Genomic DNA, 21,315 nt, shown 5'->3' on the forward strand with positions numbered 1-21,315 from the left:
GCGTTTTTACACATTATTCCTTTCCACACATTCTATGATCTAGTTCTACTGCTGAACTTGCTGCCCCCCACAATATGCCCCATAATGATCCATCTTTCATTTCTATGTTTTTAGGCTAGCTGATCCCCATGCTTGTAGATGTTCTCCCTCCTTACTTCTCTCTCTTAACAATTCCTGATTTCAAGACTTAGTTCATAATACTTTTTGCAGTCTTTCTCAGTATCTCCAGTTGCTTCTTCAAGTCTTCTCCTCTAAGGTTACCACTTACTCACTTTGTATGTTACAAGTATCTATCTATCTATCTATCTATCTATCTATCTATCTATCTATCTATCTCTCTATCCCTCTATCTCTCTATCTCTCTATCTCTCTATCATGTGTGTGCTGTCTCCCCAGTTAGAACATGAGCTTTAAATTTTTTTAATTAAATTTTTTTAAATTTTAAATTTTTTTCATTCAACAAAAATATACATTTTGTCCTTCCCACCCTCCTTTGCCCACTAACCTGCATTGAGAAAGAAGGAAAACAAAACTCTTGTCATAAATATGTACAGTTAAGCAAAACAAATTCCACTATTAGGCATATCTGCCCAAAATGTCATATTCTGCCTTCAGTTTGTCATCTTTCTGTTAGGAATGGCTAGCCTGTTTTTATCATGAGTCCTCTGGTATCTGGCTGCTCATTGCATTGATCTAGCACTTAGCACAGTGCCTTCTACATGGTAGGTACTTTATAAATGTTGTTGATTGATTGATTCATCAGAGTTCTAAAATCTTTCAAAGTTGTTTGTCTTTATAATAATGTTGATATTGTATAAATTGTTCTCCTGTTCTGCTTACTTCACTCTGCATCAGTTCATATAAGTCTTCCCAAGTTTCTTTGAAACTGCTCTCTTCATCATTTCTTTTAGGACAATAATAGTATATAAACTTCTTGAGGACAGGGATTGTTTTGCTTTTGTCTTTGTATTGTCAGCACTTAGTGTAGTGAAGCAAGTTGAAACTTGATTGATGGTTGATTGAGGTAGGTTGACCAAACTTAACATATGTTTGAGTCAACCTAGTCACTGAAGATCATAACAGTACTGTATGACTAATTGTAAGCATATATCAGAAAAACAGCAATATTTAATAATTTTCTCGATTAACAATGCTTACCCAAACTCTATGATGCAGGTCATTATTAATACCCTGTATCTGATAATGATTATAGTTTTATATTAAATGCTTCATTAGACTATATTTTTTATGCTTAAGCCTTGGAGCTATTTAAATAAGAAAAAAGGATTAAAGATGAGTATAAAAATGAGGAGAGACATATCCAGTGTCCTCTTTGATAGAGAATCTACTGAAAAATAATAATAGTAGCTATGGATAGAGTACCAGGCCTGGAGTCAGGAAGACATCTTTCTGAATTCAAATTCAGCCTCAGACACTTATAAGCTGCATGACCCTGGGCAAGTCATTCAAGCCTGTTTGCCTCAATTTCCTCATGTGTAAAATAAGCTGGAGAAGAAAATGGCAAACCACTCCAGTATCTTTGCCAAGAAAACTCCAAATTGGCTTATGAAGAGTTGTTCACTACTGAAACACTGAATAACAACAATTATAGGTTGGCTAGGAGGTACAGTGGATAGATTGACAGGCCTGGAGTCAGGAAGACTTATCATCCTGAGTTTTAATCTGACTTCAGACACTTACTAGCTGTTTGACCTTGGGCAAGTCACTTAATCCATTTTGCCTTAGTTTTCTTATCTGTAAAATGAACTGGAAAAGGAAACGGTAAACCACTCCAGTATCTTTGCCAAAAACCAAAACCAAAACCAAAACCAAAACCAAAACCCAACCCCAGTTGGGGTCATGAAGATAATGAAAATGATTGAACTACAACAACTATAGAAGGAGGAAGATAAATGCCTTAGTTACTAATTGGACTGGAAATATCTGGCATAGCAGAGAGAGTCCAGCAATTAGGATCATCCTTGTGTATGTAGGAATCTAAGTATTAGTCTACACAGTATGCTTTAAACATGGGTTCTGAGAAGTTCCCTGCCTGCTCAGCTTCCTCCTATGTTCCCCCATTGCACCCCAAATCCAACAAAGATTTTTGAAAGTCAATCCTTAACTCTCCCCCTTGTTATTGTGTTTTTTTAAAAAATAATTAAGTTATTAAAAAAATTAATTGCTATGGCTATTGAACCAGTTTTGTCAGTAAGCATTTATTATCAATTAATATTATATATAACAGTAAAGAATTGACCACGTGGCAGTTAGCAGGAGCAGGACAAAAACCCCAGAGGTCAGAGAGGGAGACTTACAAGAGCATGCCAAGAGAGCAAAACAAGAGAGAGAGACCCTGGCATGGCCAAAGGTTTTATCCTCTTTGATAGAGGCAGGTCATTATACATTGATCAAAGTTAATTGGTTAGCATCATTCAATTCCATTAGTTGACATGACTTGAGGGTGGTCTACATTAAAATAAACTCCACAGGTGACTCTCACTCAAGTTGCTTAAGGCAAAGTTCATTATCTAGGTGTGGTCCTTCACTGAGCTAGATGGAAGAGTCTATCTCCATTTTTTTGTTCCCTTGGGTTTGTCCTAGGCAAGATCTGAACTTTCTGGAATGGGGGGGGGGGCGGGGTGGAGTGGGGTGGAGTATAAAAAGAACTGAGGAACTGATCTCTGGGTTCTCACAAGAATTCCATTTTTAGTCATTATTTTCTCACTCTGTGTTTTCTCAGAAAATGAAGACACACTGGGAAAGGTTAGCACATTAAGCTGGTAACACTTAAATGGGAATTAACCTATGAGGTTTTTTTCCCCCCAGTGACAAAAGGGACAATGCCAAGCATGAGAGAGGTGGGTACCTGTTGGAGAGGCAGAAAGAAATGCTACAGGCAGAGGGACAGGAGAAAACTGTCAAAAGGGAAGTGGAGGCATGAAGACAAACTTTTATTTTTTCGTAATTTTTCCTACAGATGGGATACTGCCTCTTCTCTAGAAGCCCTTACAGTCTAGTCCAGCCCAATTAGCCTACAGATGAATTCAATTCAACAAACATTTATTAAGTACCTACTATGTGCTAGGCATTGTACTAGGTATTATAAATACCAAGACAAAAATAAAATAGCTGGCGACATCAATAGCCTTATACTTGACTTCACAAGGACAACATTTAAACAGATAAATAAATACAAAATAACTTAGTAAGGAGGTCACTAACAACTAGGGGCATCAAGAAAAGACTCCTAGCTGGGATTACACCTCAGCTGATTCTTGAAGGACCGTTAGGATTTCAGGTGGTGGGGGTTACCTCCTCCTTTTACAATTAGGCTCCCCCAGATCTTTGAGGTTCAGAGCATTGGCTCATCAGGGCTCTCTCTGATATCTTAACTCAGTTTTATGGACTTTCAAGCCCCAGGACGTGGGCTGTCTCAGTCTTAACTCAATGTGGCATATCACTGGTCACTACCCACTTCTGATCTTCAGGTCTTCCAAGGACCTCACTTTGAGACTTTCTGACAGCCCTTGTATTTTCTCAGGAGAGTCTTCTGTTTTTGCTCCCTACTTCCAGAAACAGAGCCTTGTAGGCTATGTATAGTTGCCTGACTGGTTGACTTGGTACTTGCTTTGCTGGGAGGTCCCCCTTTACTATGCCTGTGGGCTTCTGTCTGTTCTCTTCTGTAGGTCAAGGATGGAAGAAATCACTTACCTTTGTTTTTTATTGAATTAAGAAAAATCATTTACTTTAGTGTGAACTTCATGGTTTTTCTTAAGTTGGCATGTGGGTGTAGGACATTCTATTTCCTCTTTCAGATAGCCATCTGGGCAGGAACATTTCTGTATATGTTAATACATGCTTGTAAGTCTTTTTTGTCTTAAAGCATTTTCTGTAGTAGAGGAAAAAAATAACTGTCCTGTACATGATTCCTTTAAGGCAGCTAGGTGTTGCAGTGGATAGAGAACCAGGCCTGAAGTGAGGAAAATTTATCTTCCTATGTTCTATTTGGCCTCAGGCACTTCCTAGCTGTATGACTCTAGGCTAGTCACTTAACCTTGTTTGCCTCAGTTTCCTCATCTGTAAAATGAGCTAGAGAAGGAAATGGCAAACCACTCCAGTATCATTACCAAGAAAAGCCAAATGAGGTCACGAAGAGTCAGACTCTTATGGAATATTTTTGACTGACTAGGGCTAATTTGGGGACTAATCTGACTGGAGGACTAATTCGGGGACTTTTGACTAACTGGCTATCTGACTGCTATTAATTTAATGTGGGCTGTTTATAAAGTTTCACCACACTGCTCCCAAATTGATAAGCTAAAGATTAAGAAGCCTCTTAACTAAATAATCAAAGCAGAGTTTATTTATGAGATACTATTTAAAATTAAGAATACAGGGAAATAAAATGTACAACCTGACTGCATTGCAGTGCATCTCTTTCCACTGCATCTCTTTCCCATCTGCTGCACCTGGAACTTCTTTAATACAATAGGGGCCTTAGCCACCTCTTGCCTTAGGGCACTCAAGTTTTTTATTCTAACTCCGAGCCCCTTTCACTTTGTAAATCCCCCTGCTTCTAACTTTCCTCTCCTTACTGCCACCTCTGAACCCGTGTTTCTCTCTCACCGACCTTCTGTCTGTCTGTTCCGTCAGTCTGTCCTTCAGCCTCTCTTTTCTCTGCTTCTAGTCCTTTAGCCTTCTCCTGTGTCCTTGTAGCTCCCCTGTCTGTCTTCTCCAACCTTTCTAATCTCGTCAGCTGCCCCCGCTTCTTCTTGTCCGAACTCTCTGAGTCTAATCCCCAGGTCTATATATATCTTTCCTTCTCTCCACTCAAATCTCGGGGCTTCCTGCACCCACACACCAAGCTAATCTGCCAGTCAGGGCTGCGGCTGGGGCTGGGGGGATGCTTGAGCATCCCATGCCTCAGCACAGGCTACACCAAAGCCCGGATTGGACGAGTCTGGGATCTCTTGGATAGTTCCACTCAGGTCGGAGGGAGCTGGGGGCTTTTTTCCCCCAGCTGTCTGACCTGGCATCTTGTACAGCCCACAGGGCTTTTTGGCTCAGCTGAAGCAGAGGGGGAGAGGCACCAGCACCTTCCACACAGAAGAGACCCTGAGGGCCTAAGGCTTTCTAATCTCAGCCCAAATGTAGGGTCCCCAAATCAAAATAAATTTCTACACTCTACTGAAAAATGACTGAATAAATCTGATTCCTACCTTATATACTGAATGACATTTTTGCAAAGGAGCATACGCCTCACATTTTGGAGGAGATTCTAGACATAAGACACACCTAAAGTTTGTTTTAGAAATTTCCCCAGAGTTCTTATCTGGGGTAGGGACATTAGGAGCCAGAGTGTGATAGAAAAAAAATATGATCTACTTTTGAGGGGGTTGTCCCCCTCTCTGATAAATCTGAGTCCACAGGTTCCCAGAGAAAGCCCCTTTTGGGTAGATCCCAGGCCATGAGTCATATCAAGTTAGGGGAACAACAAATAAGGTAGTTTTTGCACGAATAAAGAGTGTGTGAAGAGAGTCATATGAAATGAATCTGGGAAGTACTCTGGAGCTAGTGCACGAAGGACTTTCAATGGGAAATGGAGGAGCTTGAGCCATTGGAGAGTTTTGAGTCGGGGAGTGACATGGTCAGATCTGCACTTTAATAAGACTATTATTATGGCAGCAATCTGGAGGATCACTGGAATGGAGAGCTCCTGGAAACAGAGAGTCCAATGAAAAGGATATTGCACAAGTGAATGATGAGGAAGGCATGACTGGACAGTAGTTCATGTGAAAAAGATCTGGAGGTTTTAGTGGGATTCTAGAACAATATGAATCAGCAGTACAACATCCCAGCCAAAAGAGCTAATGCAATTCAGAGGTATCCTTTCCAGAATGACGGAGGGGATAGATTCCTTTAGATTCTAATCCATTCGGTTGTGAGCTCCTCTAGGACAGGAACTGTCTTCTGTCTTTCTTTCTGTCTGATATAGTACCTGGCACACATAGTAGGCGCATAATAAATACTTATTGACTGACTGGCTAATAGCTTCACTAATACTTTGTCTTGGTAAGATCATGCCTGAAGCATTGTTTTCATTTCTGGGTACCACATCAATCAGTTGGAGCATGTATAGGTGCAGGTTTTTTTTTTTTTTTTTTTGTTGTTTTTGCGGGGCAATAGGGGTTAAGTGACTTGCCCAAGATCACACAGCTAGTAAGTGTCAAGTGTCTGAGGCTGGATTTGAACTCAGGACCTCCTGAATCCAGGGCCCATGCTTTATCCACTGTGCCACCTAGCTGCCCTGTGTAGGAATGCTGGAGTATACATGTATAGGAAGCTGGAGTCTGTGCCACAGGAATATTGATTGAAAGAACTAGTTGGGTTTTTTTTTTTCCTGGAGAAGAAGAGATTTAAGGGGCATGTGATAATTGCTTTCAAGTGTTTGAAGGGCTTTCATATGGAAGAGAGATTAGACTCATTTCTTGACCCCACTAGGAGTTATGAATAGAAGTTGTAGGATTTAGGTTCAATATTAAAAAAAAAAATTCTCCTAACCCTTTGACTGGTCCAAAACTGGAGAATATGGTCTCAGAAAATAGTAAGCTACCTTTTGAAGTCATCAAAAAGTAACTGGATATCCATTTGTCAAATGTGTTTTTGAGGAGGTTCCTATCCAAGTGCAGATTGGGTTTGATGACCTATGAAAAGGCATAGATCAGGTAAGTAGGAAGAGAAAGAGGAAAGAACAACAGTTCAAATCAGAGGCCAACATTATTCTAGTCTTACTAACATTACAGCAGTGCCTCTCACCCAGGACCCTCTCCTGACACCTACAGATCAACCCAGACTGGTTCCACATTTTGTCTTTCATATCCTTCTAGCTGGGACAAGTTACCTACCACCTGCCTCTAGTTCTGACATTAATACAGCTTCTAGGCAAGGGGCTATTTGGTTCTATATGTCAACAATTCATCATCAAATCTTTTTTTTTCAATTATTCACATTTGCCTTTATTTCTGTAAAGAGTGTTCTTTAATTGTGTTCATATAATTCCTATGAAGTTCTTTAAAAAAAAATAACAAGTGTTAAGGGCTACAATTCTAGCTAGTCTGTCTAAAATATCTAATGAGTGGTCGCCAATAAATTATAAGCTTTAGCAAGAGTTAGACTTTTAAGCATTTATTAAGGAGAATAAGAATTGGGTAAAGAGAGAAGGAAAGGCCTACATTCATCTATCTATTAAAGGGAGAGCACATTTCTAGCTCCGCTCTCTGCCAGAGTCCACAGGAAAGAGCCCGAGTCAGAGTGCCAGGCTCCCCCTTCTTCCTCCCACCAGCAAATGTCACTTCCTGACACCAAAGAAAAGACGCATGGTCTTGCCCTCAAAGACCTTCACCTCATGGGTGGAGCTCTTCTACAGTAAGTCTCCAGCAGGTGGCGTCATTCCAATCATTACACAAGCATTTTTAGTTATAGTTTTGAATTCCAAATTTTATTCCAATTTTATTCCTCCTTCCCTCCCTCCCGCCCATCTCCTTAGGTGGTAAGCAATCAGATATGGGTTATACAAGTGCAATTATGTAAAACTTTACCATATTAGTCATTTTGTACAAGAAAACTTGAATAAAAGAAAAAATGAAAGACAGTAAAAAAATAGCATGCTTCAGTCTGAGTTCCATTAATATCAGTTCTTTCTTTGGAGGTGGATAGTATGTTTCATCAATAGTCCTTTGGGATTGTCTTGGATCATTGTATTGTTGAAAATAGTTGTCATGCACAGTTCTTCATCAAACAATATTTCTGTCTCTGTGCACAACATTCTCTTGGTTCTGCTCACTTTGCTATACATCAGTTTATACAAGTCTTTCCAGGCCTTTCTGAAATCATCCTGCTTGTCATTTCTTATAGCACAATAATATTTAATCACCATCATATACCATAGCTTGTTTAGCTATTCCCCAATTGATGGGTATTTCTTTTGTTTCCAATTCTTAGCCACCACAAAAAGAACTGCTAGAAATATTTTTGTACAAAAAGGTCTTTTTCTCCTTTTTTGCGATGTCTTTGGGATGGATATAAGCCCAGCAGTAGTATTGCTGGATCAAACGGAATGCACAGTTCTATAGTCTTTTGGGCATAGTTCCAAATTGCTCTCCAGAATGGCTGGATCTTTCCACAACTCCACCAACAGTGGATTAGTGTCCCAGTTTTCCCACATCCCCTCCAACACCCAGTATTTTCCTTTTTTGTTATATTTGCCACTCTGATAGGTTTGAGGTGATACCTCAGAGTTGTTTTAATTTGCATTTCTCTGATCAACAGTGATCCCGAGCATTTTCCCATGTGATTATCGATAGCTGTGATTTCTTTGTCTGAAAACTGTTTATTCATATCCTTTGACCATTTATCAATTGGGGAATGTAAGTCTTTTTTTTTTTTCTGATTAATCTCATACTGACCTATCCTGGTTCTAGCAATTGACCTTTGCCTTATCAACTATAGATTAAGCCTCCACCTTGAATCCTAGATTGAAAGACTGTCTTGTTCCTCTGACCTACATCCATTTCCTATTTTAATATCTTGCTCTGAATCACAGTTCCAGAGAACTGCTTTAATACTAATAATGATATTAAGAAAAATGAGAATAACAGAATTCACATTGCTTAAAATTTTCTAAGTAATTTATCTCATTTGCTTCTTCAGCTGGTGCCTGTAGGACCCCTATACTAATTATAGAAGCATAGCTCTTATGTTCCCATCCTCTACCAACCTGATGCCAAACCTCCCTGAGATGCCTAATACCTACCTATCCGGACCTCTGTTTGCCTTTTGCTTGCTAGAATTCTGCCTCTTTTCGCCAACTTTGGTGCTGCCTATCTGAATCTATACATATTGCTGACTACTTTGTTCCCACAAGACCTCAACATCCTTTTTAGACTTCGTCTTAGCACTCACTGTTGGATTCTTCCTGATTGTTACCGCAACCTTGGTGGGTCTGTCTAGAGAATCTCTCTGTATTTCAGGGCCCCAGATGTTCCCAGTCTGATCTGCCTTCCCCTTTTGACCTGCATTTCATCAGGTACTCCACCCCTCACTGCTCGATGGCCTTGGGGAGGGCTGGGAAGGATAGGATTCCATGGGCAGCATAAATGAGTCATTTAGAACTGTATTCATCAGAGGACAAAACTCCGCCATGTCCTTTATTCCTGTTCCACCTGGCATTGAGCTTCAGCATTTCCTTGTCATTTTTTCATAATCACTGTTATACTTCCAAAAGTTAAAGTAAGGGGAAAAGTGCTCGAGAATGCCCCCATTTCTCAAAGTCTCAGATAATAATACCACTACATAGGATCATCATGAGGATCAAATGAAATAAGCACTTTGGAAACCTCAAATTCTAGATAATAAATAAAATTCCATTCCATATTTCATAGTTCACATAGGTTGTTGGTTTTTTTTTTTTTTTTTTTTTGTGAGGCAATTGGGGTCTGGGAAAGGCTATTTTATTGTGCTTTCTTAGGGGTTGCCTTTATTGAATCTAACCTAGGTTTTCTCATGTTTTCCCTTTCTCTTGCATCTTATCTTGGGGTCTCATGCAGAGTTCTCATATGGTTGGAATCCCCAAACCACTTCTTGATTGACTTGCATATCTTTATTAGAATTGAAAGCAATCTTAAAAACGATCTGGTTCTAACCCCCCTTTTTTTTTATAGATTTAATGAAATCCCACAAACTTTTTAAAAAAGTACCTGCTATGTGTGTGAGGTATTGGGGATACAAAACTACACCCTAGAATAGTCATTGTCCTGAAGAGCTAAAGATGAAGTCTATAAGAAGAAATGTCAATGAAATGAATTCAAACCCTTCAAAGAATTTGAGAACAAGCCCCCCCCCACTTCTGGATTACTGCAGTAGCCTGATGTTTGGTCTCCTTGCCTCAAGTGGCTCCCCATGCTAGTCTATTCTTGATAAAATATACATCTGGAGCTATCACCCACCCCAAAACCCCATTTAATAAATTACAGAAATTCCCTGTTACCTGCAAAGTAAAATATAGTCTCCTCTGGCTGCATTTTAAGCTTTTCATAATCTGAACCCTTCCTCTATACCTTCCTTTCCTTCATGGGGTGCATGGGGTGTTTGGGGTGTTCAGGAGGACTGGCACCTCTGGTGTGAAGGTTTGCTGAGCCCTTTTTAGGTCTGTTCATCCACTTTTGGTGTCCACCTTTTATCCAACTCTTACCTGTGTCTCCAAGAAGCTGGAGCATGTGCAGCAGCCACTTCCTAGTTAAATTGTCTCTGCAGATGAGCTAAACCAGGTTGAGGGTGACCAACAGACCTCAAACCTGTTGGTGAGATAGGGGCTGTCTACTCTAAGCATGTGAAGATTTCCCTTGAAGGAATGGGTGGATGAAAACACTGTTCCAAAGGCTGTGAAGGTGGCTGAAGAAGATGTTATGGAGAACTAAGAGCTTAATCAGACATTGAAGATGAAGACTCCAAGGTCATTCACCATATCCTGGGGCACTGCCAATCATCCTGACTTTTGTCTTGCCCCTGGACTTTGATGATTCTGGAAGAGAGAGTGAGGATCATGACTTTGTGTGGCTCTGCCTCACTTAAAGCCAATTCATATGCCAGTCAAGACTTCACCCCATAATGTCATTGGTCCTCTTCAAAACAAAAGATGAGCAACAACTTTCCTGCATGCATTTAACAATCTATCTCCACTGCCCTACTTGCAGTTCCTTGAATAGGTTGCTCTATCTCTCACTTCTGTATCTTTGCACTCTAGCTGTCCTGGATGGATCTAGTCCTTTATTCACCTCTGCCTCTTAGTTTCTCTGCCCCAAATCTCATTTTCTTGAGAAGATTATTCTCCATCTCCCCATATGCTAGTGTTTCCCCTTCTTAGACTGCATTTACCTACTTTGTATAAATTTTGCCTATTTTTTGGTATTTATAAATCCCCTTCCATTCAATTAGAGTGAGCCCTTTTAGGACAGGAACTTTTTTTAACTTTCTTGGTATTACCCAGCACTTAGCACAGTGTCTGGAATAAGGTAAGTATGTAATAAATGTTTGTTGCCTGACTCTAACATCAACACATAAAGCAACACTGTAATTAGTGAAGCTTCCTGAGAAATGTAGGTGATCTTATATCCTAAATCAGTGAAGACCTATGTTTTCTCATTTCATTCCCATTGTCATCACCCTAGTTCTTGTCTTTATTACTAAAGTCTTCTAAATCTGGTCTCACTTCCTCCAGTTTCTTATCCTTCCAAACTGCACATTATTATCAGATTAGTCTCCCCAAAACATAGCTCCATTCATGGTAATTTTTTCCCCCTGCTCTAAAACTTCAGTGGTTTCTTATTACCTACAAATTAAAATATGAAATCTTTGGCCTGGTCTTGAAGACCCTTCCATGATTTGGCCACAACCAGCCTTTCTAGCCTTATCTTCCACTCTTCTCTTTTGCATCTCCTGTGCTCTGGCCCTATAAGTTTGCTTGTTATAATTTGTTTTTCTACCCCTGATTCATACTGTTCCTTCCCTGACAAAATTATAACCTATCTACCACTTATCTACCTATCTACCTCTACTTATTTCTCTTCCTTTAAGACCCACAACAAATTCAAAAGATACTTCCTTTATAAAGCCTTCCTTGATTTTCCCTATCTCTAAGACAGAAGTAATTAATTTGCCTTCTGAGTTTTTTATTGCATTCACATTTTGTATTATATTGTAATTATTCATATATATATATATATATATATATATATATATATATATATATATATATATATATATATATATGTCTCATTTTTTTCTCCTAGACTAGAAGCTCTCTGAGGATAGAAATAGTTTCTTCTCCTTGTTGTGATAAAATAATGGAATTTGGCAGATGCCCAGGGGTCCCACCTGAATGATCTAGTACTGCTTGGGAAACCAGCTAAGGATGATTGGATATGGGCCACACCTGGCCTGCCCTGAGTGATGCATGCTGCTAATGTCAGCAGGGGAACCACTCTCCACATCCAGCTTGAAGGACCTCCCTTTTGGGGGAGGGAGAGTAAAAGTAGAAAAGGGAATGCTCGCTGAGGGGAGGTCATCTTTCCTGTTGGTGAGCTTCAGGGAGCAGACTGCTGAGAGGCTGCACAGCTGTTTCCTATTGAAACTATGGACACCCCCCCCCCCAGGTAGTGAGTTAATAAAAAATGAGTCAGGCTCTTTGAATTAGCTGAGTTGGAAGCAAGTTTGGGGATTGTGTCAGACTTTGCTAGATCCAGGGAGCTTATCTATTTTCCTCTTTCCCTATTCCCTTGTCATTGGCTTAATTAATTGTACCTTTACTGTGTACTTTATTCCCATGAATAAAACCTGATTTGTTTGTGGAAAAGAGGCTGTTAATCTCCTTTCTTACTGGCCTGGGAGAAATAACTAAAAAAGGCAGTTTGGAGGGGAGGAAATTTTGGACCTAGAGGTCCCTCATTATTTTCTGAACCTCGATATTATGGCGAGCCACCCAATTAACTCTCCCCATATTAAATTTGGCCCCTATATTGTTATTCTCCATTGCATTTGGCCTTGTGTCTTGCCACATAGTAAGCAATAAATGGAAAGGCAATACTTGACACTTCCTGAGAATTTGAGAGACTTTTCTATGAACATTTTATTTATCCATGCAAATATACCTTAAGACTGTGTAAAACTGGTCAAATTTAGAGATGATATGGCAGAAAATTAAGGTTCTATATTGGCAGATGGGGAAAACTATGTTTTATTGGGTAGAGAGACTTAGAGTCCCTTTTATCTGATAAGACACCTATTTTAAGACCTTTGAACACCAAATGTATATGATAGAAGCATGGTTTTTATCTTTAGCAGTTAGAAATAGTGACATGTTTCTTTTACTTTTTTATAACAGCATGGCATTTCCTCCATCAGACAAAGTTGTCCAACAGACTTTTGAAGAGATATCTCAAAATGTCCTTGCTACAGTTCAGGAAGACTTCTTGTGGTCCATGGATGACCTGTTTCCTGTTTTCTTATATGTGGCGCTATAAGCTAGGTGACTAGCTTTGCCATTTGTTATTTAAGGAAAATTTTAAAAGTTTAAAGTAATAAGATTTTTAAAGTAGGTGGGTTGAGCAGGACTGATATTTGGCAAAATGGGGAAATAGAGAAAGTGTCTTTGGTTTCCTTTACCCTCTTTCTTATACCTATCCTCTTAAGGAAGGAAAAAAATGTTAATTCTCAAGGTTCATGAGTTTAACTTTCTTGATTTCAAGCATTCTCATATGATTTTACTTCATGGTTTTGTTTTGTTTTTGTTTTTGCTTTTTTGCTGGGCAATGAAGGTTAAGTGATTTGCCCAGGGTCACACAACTAGTAAGTGTCAAGTGTCAGGCCAGATTTGAATCCAGGGCCTGTGCTTTATCCACTGCCCCCAGTTACTTTGTTTTCATTGTAGCTCTGCAAAAATGTAGAGATACAATTAGAATTGTGACGCATGTGAGTTCATAACTATAAAAGGGAGGAAAGTATTTGTAAAAGTGTTCTCCAAACACTCCCATTTTCTCAAAACATTACTCCCTTGACAGTTGAGGATGGACGACATAATAAATTCAGTCTTAATTTTTTTAATCCTAAAATTCATTACATTTTAACAATTCTTTAATCCCCAGAAAATTTTTACCTTTTTAGCAGTTATCTGTAATTATAGAGAAATTGGGGCACAGAGAACTTGCAGATGTATATAGCAAAACTTTCATTCTTCAAAGTTAGTTTTAAGAAGTAAAACAGCAGAATAAACATTCTTTACTACTTTTAGACCTGGTTTAGGTTAAGTTGAAAGAGTCAAAAAGAAGAAAGCCTTTTTCCTTTCAATTCTGAGTTGAGGGTCAAGGTAGTAGAGAACAGAAAGTCCTGGATTTGGGATCAGAGGATGTGAATAAAAGTATTGTCTGCCATTTTCTACCTGAGTGACCTTGGGAAAGTTATTTCACCTTTTTTGGGGCATGGGAGAAGTCACCAGTTTTCTCCTCTGAAAATGGGAGGGTTGGACTAGTTAACCTCTGGGATTTGTTCTAGCTCTAATATTCTGGTACTGTTTGGTACTGTGCAGAACTTTGGCTATGTGAATAAGTTCATAATTTTTTATATGCCAATCTAGTGTCTCATTTTCTTTTAGGCTATTCGTTTATCATCTCATTTAGATCAAAGTCATCTTTTCTTTCTGTATCTCTTTTCATTTTCCTTTTTTTTTTTTTTAGTATAGATGCAGAGGAGAGAATGACAATGAACAGTAAATGACAGTAAATAATGTGGCACATTTTTCTCTTGACAGGATCAGGATTTAGGATCCAAAATACATTTCATCAAGGATCTAATGGATCCATATCTCTAGCTTGGGGAACAGGGAATTACGTTCACTACCTTGCAGGTGAGTGTATTTAATCTTTTTATAATACTTATTAATTCTTTCTTACTTTCTGCACTAAAATATGATCTTTGACTATGTCCTTTTTAAAAATAAAGGTTTGCTAGCAGTGAGAATTAAGTAAAAGACGGATGTCATTAAAGGAAAAGATGAAAGAGTAAACTTATTAACTTTTCTGATACTTAAAGTGTCAGATACTTAAAGTACTTAGAGTAGATATAGTGAAGAAGAGCTAAGCAGCTCAGGGTACCAGGTATTGTGTCTCATTTGTGACTCCTCCTTTTGCTATGTTGAATCCTTGTAAATTTGTTGTGTAACTACAGTAAAAGTATAAAGGAATCTTCTTATAGCTCCAGAAAGTGCTCTGAAATTTCAGTATGGAATATTAGAACTTTGGCAAAGCTTGGGAATTAATCCATTAAAATTATAAGTTTGTAGTTCATCCTCTGTTTTCTTCTACTTCCATCTACTCCCTCTTTCTCTGCACTGGTGGTTCTTTGAACTTTTAGAGCCTTCAGAGTCTGACAGAACCACCAGAGAATTCACCTACTCACTGGGGACCTAAATAGGCTAGACAAAAATCACTGAAACTTGATCCCAGAGGTGTCCAGATCTATATTTGAGGGTAGATTATTTATACTGATGATGAGGTAAAAGTACAAATAAGTCCATTTTCTGAGAATATAAGCCCTATTCCATTCCCCTCTCTTACCATAAGCAAACTGGAATTTGGGGGCAATTGCAAACTAGGTGAGTTTATTTGTATTTCAAGCTTTTAATCATTAAGGTGCCTACTGCTTGTGTTCACCCAGATAAATTCCTCCTGACCTATAAGAGTCTGAGGAGTCAGATGTCAAAATAACCAGGAGGTGAGAGCCATAGGTTTTAACGAAAATGGAGGTCTCTCTCAATCCATTTGATCTGATTTCCCACTCCTGATGTCATAAGCAAAGATATGCCAAGGACTGTTCAAGTGAAACCCTAGTCCTATAAGCACAAGGCATGGAATCTACCATTTTTACGTTTTTACAGAAAATGCCAGGAACTGGGGTGTTCCCAGAGCAGAGGTAGCCTGCTGCAAGAGAAGCTAGGCCTAAAAAAAGGAGGCTGGCGGGAGGATTTGACCTACCACAACCTGCTGTAATGATTTTGACAATCCTCATCTATCCTTACCAAGCAGCTATATTAGTCATAATAGTTCATTCATCTTCCAAAATTATTTTGTGTATTCATTTCCTTTGCTAATCATAACCTTGTAAGGTAAGTGGTCCAACTGTATTCCCACTTTATAGAAAAGATAATTAAGCCTCAGAGAAGCTGTGACTTGCCTAAGGTCACATGGCTAATAAGCAGCAGATGTAGGATTCAAACCCATGTCTTGTGATTTCATATTCAATCCTTTTAATGAATGAATTAATTTATTTTTGTATGCTGCCTGGGGGGATACAGCTATGTTTCTTCCTTATCTTCAAACAATCAACAAGCACTTATTAAACAACCTACTCTGTCAGTCATTGTTCTAGGGGTTAGAGTTACACATTCAGAATCGAGATGGGTCCTGTCCTTAAGGAATTTCAGTATTTCTAGAAGAGTTAAATCCATGAATCTTATAATCCATTAGGAGATGTAACATGTAATCTAGAATGTAGTGTGATATAAGTGCTAATAGAAGTAAGAGAGCTCTGTGAGGTGGCAGAAGAGAGAATCACTGACAGGGGGGCTCAAAGTAGCCTTTTAAGGAGAAGTGGCATCAGAATTCAACTCAATAAAGATTTAAGTGGGCAGCAGGAGCCTGAGGTGTGAAAGCATTCCAGACACAGGGTATACAGTGTGAATACAGGGTCCCCCAACCCTCCCCCTCAAATGTGGAACCTGTATAGGAAACAGAGAGTTGTTCTGCTCAGAGTAGAAGGGAAGAATGTGAAAACAAGACAGAAAAGGCAGGATTGGCGCCAGGGTACGGAGGATTTGAGTGATAGACTGAATCAACATAACTTGATTCAGCGGATAGTGGGGAGAAATAAGAAACTTGAGTTTTCCTCTGTCTCTGTCATTCATGTAAAGATGACTTAAATGAGACAGTGCTAGCTACACCTTGATCTCAACCACCTCATGTTTTGGTGCTGTGATACTTTAAGCTTTTAAACTTTTAGATGGTTGATGTACCCAGAGAGTACTGCTATGTTCTTGCATGGGTAATACCAAGTAGCCACTTAAGGGGTGTCTAGTTGGCATGCCGTCTGTGAGTAGAAACACTGTTTAACCTGTTGTACATGAATTCCAGGATGTGACAAATGATATAGGATTTAGAGTTGGAAAAGACATTAAAAATCATCTAGTCCATTCCCCACCCCCCTCATTTTGCAGATGAAGAAACTGAGGCTTGGAAAAGTTATGCCACTTGCCCAAGGCCCCCCAGTGAGCACCCAGGAAAACAGGCTCCAATGGAGGGGTCTCCTTCCTCTAAATGGAACTCTTTATGTTGCCTGAGTTTAAGATCTAATACTTTGTTTTAGGGGTTATTCTGAGAGAAAATTAGAGAGAAAGAATCAGTTAAGGGAACAGAAGGTAATCTATTTAGGCTCATTTCTTTCTTTTTTTTTTTTAAGTGAGGCAATTGGGGTTAAGTGACTTGCCCAGGGTCACACAGCTAGTAAGTGTTAAGTGTCTGAGGCTGGATTTGAACTCAGGTACTCCTGACTCTAGGGCCGATGCTCTATCCACTGCACCACCTAGATGCCCTAGGCTCATTTCTTTAAAAAAAAATATTTATAAACATCAAGGAGAGGACATAATCAAACCTAGAGTCCAGACATTTTATTTCAAGAAATAAGAAATGAAAACTGCCTAGGTGTAGTGGAAACAGAGGCAAAGATAGAAAGACTTCATTGATCACCTCCTCAAAGAAACCACAAAAAGAAAGATCCTAGAAATGTCATAGCTAAAATCAATGGCTCCAACATCAAAGATAAAATAGTGCAAGCATTCTCCCCTTCCCCAGTTACTAAGGAACCCCAATCAAGATCACATACCTGATAGCTACTAGCATAAATTAGAGGAGATCTATGAATGCAGTATTCTGAAAGGGAAAATAAAGAGTCTTACAATCAAAAAGAATTTACCCTGCAAAGTAGGGTATAATAATGCTGGGCAGAAATGGGTTTTAATAGAATAGAAAACTTTTAAGCATTTCTCATGAAAAGACCTGAGCTGTGTAGAAACACTGAAGTGAAAACACAGAAGTCAATAGAAACCTAAAAAAGACACATTTATTTGAACAATTTGAATAGCTACATGGCATTGGAGTGATAACATGCTGAGGGGAAAACAAATGTCCCTTTAGAACCTTAGAATGTATTGAGGGAGTTAAATAAGAAAAACAGAGATAGGCTCATTTCTTTTTGCATTATTTGGAATTATAACCTTCCCCATCCACTCTATCCTTTCTCCAAACCATCACTTGCTTCCCAAGTGATCTTCCTAATTCCAGTCATGTCATTCTTCCACTCCGAAATCTTCCATGTCTCCCTATGGCTTAAGGAATAAAGTTTGAACTCCTGATCCTAGTGTTTTAGCACTCTACAGTCTTCCTTCAGATCTACCCTTCTGGCCTTGTTTCATATCACCCCTGTTCTATATTCTTTGATTATAGATAAAGTGTTCTGTGTCCTCCAATATCATCCTGACCCCCCACACCCCACCCTCTACTTCCATGTTTTTGGTCATGCTATCTTCCATGCGTCTAACGGTCTTTTCTCCTTCCCTCACCTCAGCCTTGAAGTCCCTCTCTGCTTTTGAGGCCCTGCTTGGATGACATTTCTTCAGTGACTTTATCCTTGATCCCTTCTGCCTGGCTAAAAGTCATTTCTTCCTTCTCCTAGTCCTCCCAACATTTAACCTGCACCTGTCCTTTTCCCTTTTCTCATTTCTCATCCTCCCACAGGTATTTGTTTACATCCCTTTTCTTCCTTAATGAGAAGCAAGTTTGGGACCTGTATTTTATATCTGCAGCTTTTTGTGCCTAGGTGTTTGACCATGTTTGTTGAATTGAATTAGATTCCTCCTTAAAGATTTTGCAAATGCTAAAGTGAATCCAGGGGACTGTACTAGGGCCTTGCTGTGGCATTGCCTTCAGGGTTGATTAAGAACTATTAAGTCCTGATGATGGGATCAGAGCCCAGAGCTCTTAATTCCAAGTCTATTGCATTTTCCACTCTGTCACGTAGCTGGCTCCTAAAATTCAGGACTTGGATGAGGTTCTCTCTAATGTCTCTTCCAGTGCTGAAATCCTATAATTCTCATCCAAGTCCTGATTCTGCCATGGACCAGCCATGTGACCTTGAGAAGATCAACCTTCTGGAACCTCAGTTTCCTCATCTGCAAAACAAGGTTGATGTTATAGCAATTTCACAGGGCCATTAAGAAAATGAAATGAGGGGGTAGCTAGGTGGCACAGTGGATAGAGCACTGGCCCTGGAATCAGGAGTACCTGAGTTCAAATCCGGCCTCAGACACTTAACACTTACTAGCTGTGTGACCCTGGGCAAGTCACTTAACCCCAATTGCCTCACTAAAAAAAAAAAAAAGAAAATGAAATGAGATTGTATTTGTGCCGTGTATTACAGTAAAATGAAATAATAATGGCAGCTATTATTCCTCCCTTACCTAAAAAAAATTATACAAGATTCTAGTTAACAAATGTGTTTGAGATATGAATCATATTTCCAAAATTCAAACCTGATTTTTTTCAGGCATGTTACTATCATATCCTATGTGAAAAGCTTAACTAAGCCCCATCAACCTGAAAACTGGATTATTTGTGGAACAGAGTACTGCAGCAACATCTGAAGTCTTCATGTCTTCACCTAGAGTAGCTGAGAAAATCACAAGTTATAAAAGACATTGTTATCCTGGTTATTGCTTCTGAGCTCTGTTGACTGGTCAGAACCCTGAGCCCATGGGAGTATAAGAGGTGGTAGAAGAAGTGAGTGAGAAATGGTAGAAATTTGATGAAATCTCATCTGTTATCATCCAAATGATAAATTTTGGTCTCTTGTTCTCTGCCAGAAATCAGAGATGGAAATATATTTCAGAGAAGTAAGAAATATATCTTGGGGGAAGGCAAGCAGTATTCAGTGCCCACAGTTCAGAGAATGTCTCTAACCTCCTCATTCATCAATGAACAACCTTGTCAATTATTAATATTTTTTTTTTTTTAGTGAGGCAATTGGGGGTTAAGTGACTTGCCCGGGGTCACACAGCTAGTAAATGTCAAGTGTCTGAGGCTGGATTTGAACCCAGGTCCTCCTGACTCCAGGGCCGGTGCTCTATCCACTGCGTCACCTAGCCGCCCCCGTCCTTGTCAATTCTTGATGGTCAATTTACCATACATGGGGCTTGTTACAACTTTGGCACTGACGTGAGTAAGGTGAACTGATTGTAGTGAATAGTCTTGCAAGAGAAATTAGATTTGACCTATTAATGTGAAGAAACATTGAAGCAGAACGAGCGAGTTTGGGAGGCCATCGTCCCTTTGTTTCCAGCTTTGTTGTTTTTGATGATGATGTTATTGTTGTTGAGTCATTTCAGTCATGTCTGAATCGTTGTTTCCCCCTTTGGATTTTCTTGGAAAAGCTACTGGAGTGGTTTGCCATTTCCTTTTCCAACTCATTTTACAAATGAGGAAACTGAGGTAAATAATGTTAAGGGACTTGCCCATAGTCACACAGCTAGTAAGAGTCCGAGGCCAGATTTGAACTCATGAAGATGAGTTTTCCTGATTTCAGGCCAAGAAATCAACCCACTGTGATACCCCAGAGAGCAGAAGGGACCTCTTAACCTTGAAGAGTTAAATGCTGAATTAATGTGCTTGGCTTAGTTATTATTTATCTAGTAGGAAAAAAAAAGAATGCAATTGAACATCAATTTATTGAGTGTTGATATCAGTTGCAACATCACTTTATGCTTCTAAGCAGTTTCATAAGTTTTTAATCAACCTGTCACCATCTTCCTTTTTCTACCCACCCCCACACTTTTTTTCCCCACTTGAATTAGCTTATTGTTGATGCCTCTAATGGTGATGTACAAATAGCCCGAGACATAAAACTGACCATACACTGGAGAAACAAATCTTTGCCTCTAGCCCAATTTCTTTCAGTTGGAGTCCATTTTCAGGTTCTAGGACTGAGCTATCTTGCAAGGCTAGAGTATGTGGTTTCATAAAAATTTAAGTAGGCTCAGAGAGGCTTCAAAATCAGTTATCTTTAGTGGAGTTCTGTACAAGAATGTGTGTGTGTGTGTGTGTGTGTGTGTGTGTGTGTGTGTGTGTGTGTGTGTGTGTGTGTGATAGAGAGATAGCAAGGAGATTTATTTCCTTCTAGATGAAAATTGGTCCTGGGAATACAACTGAACAGCAACAAATTAATAAGAGGGAGATCAGTGAAATGAGTGAACAGAATTCAATTCAGTAAGCAGTTAAAGCCCCGTGATGTGCCAGGAATATGTGGATGTGTGGATTAATGGGTAGAGAGCTGGTCTCAGAGTCAGAATGACCTAGATTCAAATACTGCTTCTGACACCTGAGCAAGTCACTTATCCTCTCAGGGCCCCAGGGAGCTATCTAATTCTATAAATTACAGAATGAGTGCCCATCTACTCCTAATGGAAGAGGCTCCTTCCTGGGAGTTCCCTAGACCAATGAAATCACAGATCTGACAAAAGTGTGTCAGGCACTGTGCTAGGCACTGAGGAGCCAGTGACTAAAAGCTAAACAATCACTTTCTTAAAGCATCCTACATTCTACTACAGTAACTTCTATTTAACTAGGGTTGGTAGAAGACCTTGAAGAACAGTTCAAGGTG

Source organism: Dromiciops gliroides, chromosome 1 (genome assembly GCF_019393635.1).
Source record: "Dromiciops gliroides isolate mDroGli1 chromosome 1, mDroGli1.pri, whole genome shotgun sequence".
NCBI classification, from domain to species: Eukaryota; Metazoa; Chordata; class Mammalia; order Microbiotheria; family Microbiotheriidae; genus Dromiciops; species Dromiciops gliroides.